Source organism: Zingiber officinale, chromosome 9B (genome assembly GCF_018446385.1).
Source record: "Zingiber officinale cultivar Zhangliang chromosome 9B, Zo_v1.1, whole genome shotgun sequence".
Classification (NCBI taxonomy): domain Eukaryota; kingdom Viridiplantae; phylum Streptophyta; class Magnoliopsida; order Zingiberales; family Zingiberaceae; genus Zingiber; species Zingiber officinale.
Genome location: NC_056003.1, coordinates 110,499,512 through 110,506,964, shown reverse-complemented (window position 1 = coordinate 110,506,964; position 7,453 = coordinate 110,499,512).

The window sequence follows — 7,453 nt, the reverse complement described above, 5'->3', positions numbered from 1 at the left end:
CCTCCGGAAGGGTTAAAGAAGAAAGCTCATCTCCACCCTCAACCCTAGGTAACTCAAGCAATTTAAGTTCAATTAAATTACACATTATGTGCTTTGAGTGTAGGGAACATGGACATTACAAGAGTAAGTGTCCAAAGAGGGTAAGAAAGACTCCACCGGCGCCAAAGGTCAAGGAAGCCGGAGTCCCGAAACGCAAGGGCAAGGAGCACATCGTGTGCTTCCAATGCAAGCAAAGGGGACACTATAGGAGCCATTGTCCGAGGGGGAGGCAACCTCACAAGGGCAAGAGACCGGGCACAACGATAGGGGGAGCTAAGGCAAACCCTAAGGTAACCTCTAAGGTTCATTATTGCAATTCTAATAAAACTCATGCTAGTAGTTTTGTTGCAATTGTTAATAATGATAAGCATGTTAACTTTAAGAACCAATACATGTGCTTAGGAGCTACACATGTTAGCCTAGGTAAGGATAACACTAGAAATACCAACCCTAGGATTAACGCTTTTAGAGTTAAGGAAAACCTAGGTAGAAATCCCAAGAAGACTAGACACATGCCTAGGAATATCTCAAGAGAAAATGACAAATTAAAACTTGAGGTATTAGAGAGAGAAAATCAAGTCTTGAGGTCAAGACTTGATAATTTAGAAAAGGCTCTTAAAAACATGGAGAAGTCATCTCTAGGGTTTAAGAGTCAAAAACTCAAGTCCAAGGACAAGAAAGGTTTGGGTCACAAACCTAAGTCCCAAATGGTCAAGCCCACTTACCACAATGTTCCATTCGATTATGGAACAAAACCTAGGGCTAGGAAGACCATTACCAAGGTTACAAGGGGAGTCACCCCTATAGTTGACCTTGACGAGACCCAAATGACCAAGGCTTCAAAGCCTAAGAGGGTCATTAGGAGGGTTGCTAGGGAAGTCATCCCTAGTGAATATTTAGTGAACCCAATGAGCTCAAATAGGTATTGGGTTCCTAGGAGCATCTTCTCTACCCCATAAATGGGTTAGAGAGTGTCAACTCCAATAAGAAGGGTAGTTAACCCAACTTTGAGGAAATTGACACTCAAGGAGCATTTTCAAGGTTTTGTGAACCTTTGAAAATGAAAAGGAATTATCGTTTACTCCTTGAAGGGTAAATTGTGCCATATTTGAAAAATATCGATTTTAATCTTATTTGGCACAATTTAAGAAAACCTAGAGAAATACCATAATTGGGATTTTGGTTTTCTCTTAGGGATATATGGGCAATCTAGGGTTAGATTTTAAGTTAGCAAAGGCTAAGGATACTTAGATAGGGAATTTAGGTATTTTATTTGTGCTAACTTGCCATGATTGGTTGCCATATGCCATGCCATGACATCATATTTATTTTATTATCATTTGAAATGTCATGATAATGCTTAGGTTATCTATATGTCATGTTTATTTAAGTTTTCAAACTTTATGCCATGACATCATGACATTGGCACATGTTTTTACTTATGATATCATTTTATGCCATGTCATCATCTCTTGCATTAATAATCAATGAAATTGATTTAAGGATGAAAACACATTTTGATATTGAGATCAAATTTGTGTTTAGAAAATGCATGAGACCTTAGTCTAAGATACCTAAACCCATATCTCACATCAACATTGACTTGGATGTGTTTGATACACTTTAGATGTATGTGAGATATTAGGATCATGAGTTAGGATCAAGGTGCATAGTTTTTGTACCTAGATGAGCCTAATTCAAGAAATGGAGGATCATAGGGAAAGCTTGTGTACAAGTCATGTACATTTAGCCCTAAGATTATGGTCCTAAATTAAAAGGTTTAAAATCATTTTGAAATTGATTTGGAAAACCTTGATGAAGCTTTCCTAGTGATAGCATTCATCATTGACCAAAGTGATACAAAGTTGAGCTAAACTTGAACTATTTCAAAGTTTTTGAACTTTGTATCAAGATTGAAAAATGCAAGTTATTTTCATAGAAAACTATTTTTTCTTGATAAGTATATATTATGAGGAGTGTATTCTCAAAGTTTCATAATTTTTGAAATTTTCTGGAATTGTTTATGGGTTTCTGAATTTCGGGTAAAAGAAATTCAGGAATTCTGATAAGGGAGCTTGGATCGGTCACTGGACCGATCCAGAAAGGAGTGGATCGGTCACTGGACCGATCCAGGGAGGTGTGGATCGGTCCGGAGACCGATCCAGTAAGAGGCAGTGAGGCAGTCCGATCCCAGTGAATGTGGATCGGTCTGGGGACCGATCCAATGGGATCCTGATCGGTCTGCTGACCGATCAGGGCGTGCCAAAAGCTGAATTTCGACTGTTGGACTGAAATTTCAGCTGGAAGTTGGGTTTTGTGGATTTCTAAAGGTTTGGAACTCTCCAAGACATTGTTGGTGCAATGGTCAAGGGGGAGTTGACCTTTAGGGGGAGTCCTGACTAATTGTCAAGGGGGAGTTGACTTTTAGGGGGAGTTTTTACTCCTTAAAACTTTTGGGGATTAGTGATATGGGATTATCACTAAGTTGATTGTTGAGTTTAGTATCAAGGGGGAAATTAAGAGTTTCAATGAAAGGTATGGGACTTTCATTAGGAAGAAACTCTTGACCTTGATACCCTCTTTTTCCTTTTTGATGTGTGTCAAAAAGGGGAGAGTGTTCATTGGAGAATTATTGGAGAACCCAAGTTAGGTTATCAGGTTAACCTAAGCTAGGGGAAGAATGTCAAGGAATGTTCGAGGAAGAACATTGGAATTCTTTTTGATGTATATCAAAAAGGGGGAGAATTATTGGAGAACCCAAGTTAGGTTATCGGGTTAACCTAAGGGGAGAATGTCCAGAGAATGTTCAAGGAAAGAACATTGGACATTGGAAGATAGTTGGAAAACCTAAGTTAGGTTATCGGGTTAACCTAACTTGATTATGGGTTTTGTCAAACATCAAAAAGGGGGAGATTGTTGGTGCAACCTTAGGTCAAGGTTGACCTGGTTGACCTGACTCGAGTTGACCTGACTCGAGTTGTATTTTGATGTTTGACTTAGGAAGATTGTTGGTGCAACCTTAGGTCAAGGTTGACCTAGTTGAGTTGTATTTTGATGTTTGACACTCGTGGAAGAGTTGTATTCTTGATATGGGACAAGAATAGATGTTTGGGAGATTATTGGTGCAACCGTAGGTCAAGGTTGACCTGGTTGACCTGATTCGGGAAAAAGTCCAAGTATGGAGACTTGGCAACGGAAAAGTCCAAGCAGGGAGCTTGGCACTGGAAAAGTCCAAGTATGGAGACTTGGCACTGGAAAAGTCCAAGCAGGGAGCTTGGCACGCGAAAAGTCCAAGTATGGAGACTTGGCACTGGAAAAGTCCAAGTATGGAGACTTGGCACGGAGAAGTCCAAGAAGGGATGTTAGGCAATGGGAAAGTCCTAACTGGGATGTTAGGCAGTTGGAAAGTCCTGGTGAGTGAAGCCAGGCAGTGAGAAAGTCCTAACTGGGATGTTAGGCAGTTGGAAAGTCCTGGTGAGTGAAGCCAGGCAGTGAGAAAGTCCTAACTGGGATGTTAGGCAGTGTGGAAAGTCCTGGTGAGTGAAGCCGGGCAAGGGAAAATCCAGATGGATCAAGGGTGATCGGACATCTGGTGTTGAGAAGTCCAAGTGAGTAAAGCTTGGCATATGGAGTCGGAGAGGGCTCGGTAGCTCGTTCTCCGAACTAGGTTAGAGAGGGCAATCTAAACCTAGGAGTTGGATCGGTCTGCAGACCGATCCAGTGATACTCAGTGTTTCCTGATCGGTCTGGCGACCGATCAGATTCCACTCAGTAGCGTACTGTGGAGTTCCTGATCGGTCCACAGACCGATCAGGCAACGATCATAAGCGAAGAAAGAAGCTCCTGATCGATCCAGGGACCGATCAGGTGTATGCCTGATCGGTCTCCACGACCGATCAGGAGACGAGTGCGATCAGGTCTCTCACAGAGAGCTGCGAGAGCTGGGATCGGTCTGGGGACCGATCAGCACAGGGCCTGATCGGTCCCCACGACCGATCAGGAGGTTCCCTGATCGGTCCATGGACCGATCAGGGACGGAACAGAAGCAGAGGCTTCTTCCCTGATCGGTCAACAGACCGATCAGGGTTCTAGCCGTTGCGACGCAACGGCTAGTTTCTTCGCTGTCTTCTTCGCAGGTATAAAGGGGTCGAGGGCTGCTGCTGCATTTCTTTTTTTTTTCTCTCGGAACCTTCTTCTTCTTTCTGCTGCTGAGCTCTGCTGAGTTCTTGAAGCGTTGAAGCTTCGCGTGAGCTTCCCTTTGGCTGGGTCACCTGCTGTTGTAGGCGCTTGGAGCTGCTGCTTCTTACAGTCGAAGAGAAGGCAAGCAAGAGTTTTCTTACTGTTGTATTTCTTGCTGTCTTTCCTTGTATTTCTGTACTCTCCTTACTTGCTGTTGCAAGAGTGTGTTTGTGGCGAGGTTTCTCCACCCACAAGGAGTATATTGTATTAGCCGGTTCTCCGGGGACTCATCCACCGAAGGATTGACTGGACTCGTCCACCTTACGGACACGCCGAGGAGTAGGAGCCCTAATCTCCGAACCTCGTTACATCCTTGTGTTAAGGTTTGGTATTCTTCCTTTCGTTTCTAGTTTATTTTTCCGCTGCGCTAACGAATTGTAGGAAGAAACGAGCGATTTGGGGCGGCTATTCACACCCCCCTCTCTAGCTGAGTACGAAGAGATCCTAACAGGGTGATCTTACAGATCGTAAGTTGACCACTAGCTTCTGTATTTTTCTTGGAGATTCTCTTATCTCTTGGAAAAGTAAGAAGCAAGATATTATTTCGAGATCCTCCATAAAAGCTGAGTATCGTGCCATGGCTACCACTACTTGTGAGATTGTTTGGCTATGTTGGTTGCTTGCAAATATGAGAATATTTCTTCAGAAACCTACTTCTCTTCGTTGTGATAATCAGAGTATCATTCAAATTGCGTGCAATACAATTTTTCATGAGAGAACGAAGCATATTGAGATAGATTATCATTTCACTCGTCATCATCTACAGATTGGCGCTATTACATTGCCTTTTGTTTCTTCTTCACTGTAGATAGCTGATATATTTACCAAGGTTCATTCCGCTTCGCGCTTCCGATTTTATCTGACAAACTCTCAATGCTTCTAGCTGTAGCATCGTGAGTTTGAGGGGGGATATTAGATTATATAATTAGAATTATTTGTTTATAGCCTTGAGGGCAATTTAGTCTTTTACCTTTTTAATTTAAGGTTTAGGTTTAGTCTTTTACCTTTTTAATTTAGACTTTAGGTTTTCTGATAATTCTCTATATAAGACTTTGTACTCTTTATTTTCTATTAACCCTTTTTTGGATTCATCAATAAAGACGGTTATTTTTCTTTAGCATCAATTTCTACAGGCTCAGCATATTCTGTGGTTAATTACTCTCTCGATTAGGATATAATTGTGGATCGAGTTATTCGATCCTCTGACTCCGTGGACATTCAGGAATCTTATGATCAAACTTATCATTATAATATTTCACCCAACTTCATAGGTATTCAGGAGTCAAGGGATCAAATTATTATCTCTAAGACAGTGGTGCGGCCACCTCAAAACTATGTATCAAGTTCGAATGCATATAGTTCTAACTTTAGAATATGAATTGTAGCTCTTCTTCGCAGTTTTATTTGAAGGTGCTTCGCCTCTCTAGACATGGATATAGTCGGGGTTAAGATCTAGGCTGCGATATCAAACCTCCCTTTCGTACAAGGGTCCAATACATATCACATTATCAATGTCCTTTTTAGAGCCTAAATTCCCTCGACTCAGATATAGTTGGGGTCAAGATCTATGTTACGATATCAATCTCCCCTTCGTATAAGGGTCGAGTACATACCATAATGCGCCAATGTCTTTTTTATGACCCAAGCTCACTCAACTTGGACATACTGGGGTCGAGATGCAGGATACGGTATCAATCTCCTCTTCATACAAGGTCGAGCATAAATCGTATCATCAATATTCTTTTTAGAGTTTAAACTCTCCTGACTCAAACATAGTCGCAGATCTAGTTATAATCTCTCTGACTCCACGGGTATTTGAGAGTTATGAGGTCGAGCTTATTAGTCTCTCCTGACTTGGGCTTAGTTATAGATCATGCTATTCTCTCTCCGACTCCACGGGTACTCAGGAGTCATGAAATCAAGTTTACTATTTCCTCCCGACTCAGAAATAGTGGCAGACTGACCTATTCTCTTCCGACTTAGACAAAGTGGCAGATCGAGTTATTCTTTTTCCGACTCTACGGGTACTTAGATGTCGTGAGATTGACCTTATTTTTCTCTCCGGACTTGGATATAATTGTGGATCAAGTTATTCTCTCCTGACTCGGACATAATCGCAGATCGAGTTATTCTCTCCCGACTCGGACATAGTTGCGATCGAGTTATTCTCTCTCTGACTCCATGGAAACTTGGGAGTCAAGAGAGACCTTATTATTCTCTCTCGACTTGAACATAGTCATAGATAGAGTAATTCTCTCCTAACTCGGACATAGTCACAAATTGAGTTATTATCTCTCTGACTCAACAAATATTCGGGAGTTGTGGGATCAATATTATTATTCTCTCCAACTCCACGGGTATTTAAAAGTCTTAGGATCAAGTTTACTATTCTCTCTCGACTTAGACATAGTCGTGGATCGAGTTATTCTCTCTCCAACTCCATAAGTACTCGGAAGTCATGAGATCGATTTTATTATTGTCTCCTGACTCAGACATAGTCACAGATTAAGTTATTCTCTTCTGACTCAGATATAGTAGTGGATTGATCGTTTCCTTTGTCGGGATGAAGTCGCCACTTATTCCCCTGACTAGGACTCAGTCATGGATTGGGTTGTTTCCTAAAGACTCGATAGGCTTCAATTCATTGTCTTCACACCATATCTGATCATATGTATTCCATTTTTGAATTATGTTGTGATCATTCCTTTTAGCTTAATCAGAAGGTACTCAACCACATGGACCCGGACAACCGTTGATCAAAATACTTGTCCAGTCAGTTGGCTTACACCCACCTTCGACTAGACTTGAAAGGAATACTTGTGATGCGGAGGTAAGCAAGGGTCCACGTGGTGAGCCCTTAACGGGGTCAATATAGAAGGCATGTGGCAAGGTCAAGGTTCGATCAATACAAGAACCATGTGGCGCGCTCCAGGACTCGATCAATATAGCCTCTACATAGCGTATCAACAATCTTCGACTAGTCAAGCTAAGCTGAGCCGATTCAACCAAGTTTCCGATCTCCCAAAGTAGCCTATTCATTGATTTCCTAGCATGTAGCAGTTACTAGCATTAAAAGATACCGTTGTTATAAACAACTCTTTAATGAGGTATTAATAGGGTATTAAGGCAGCATTAATGGAGTCTTCTCCCCCTAGATAAGGTGATGGTAGGTAAA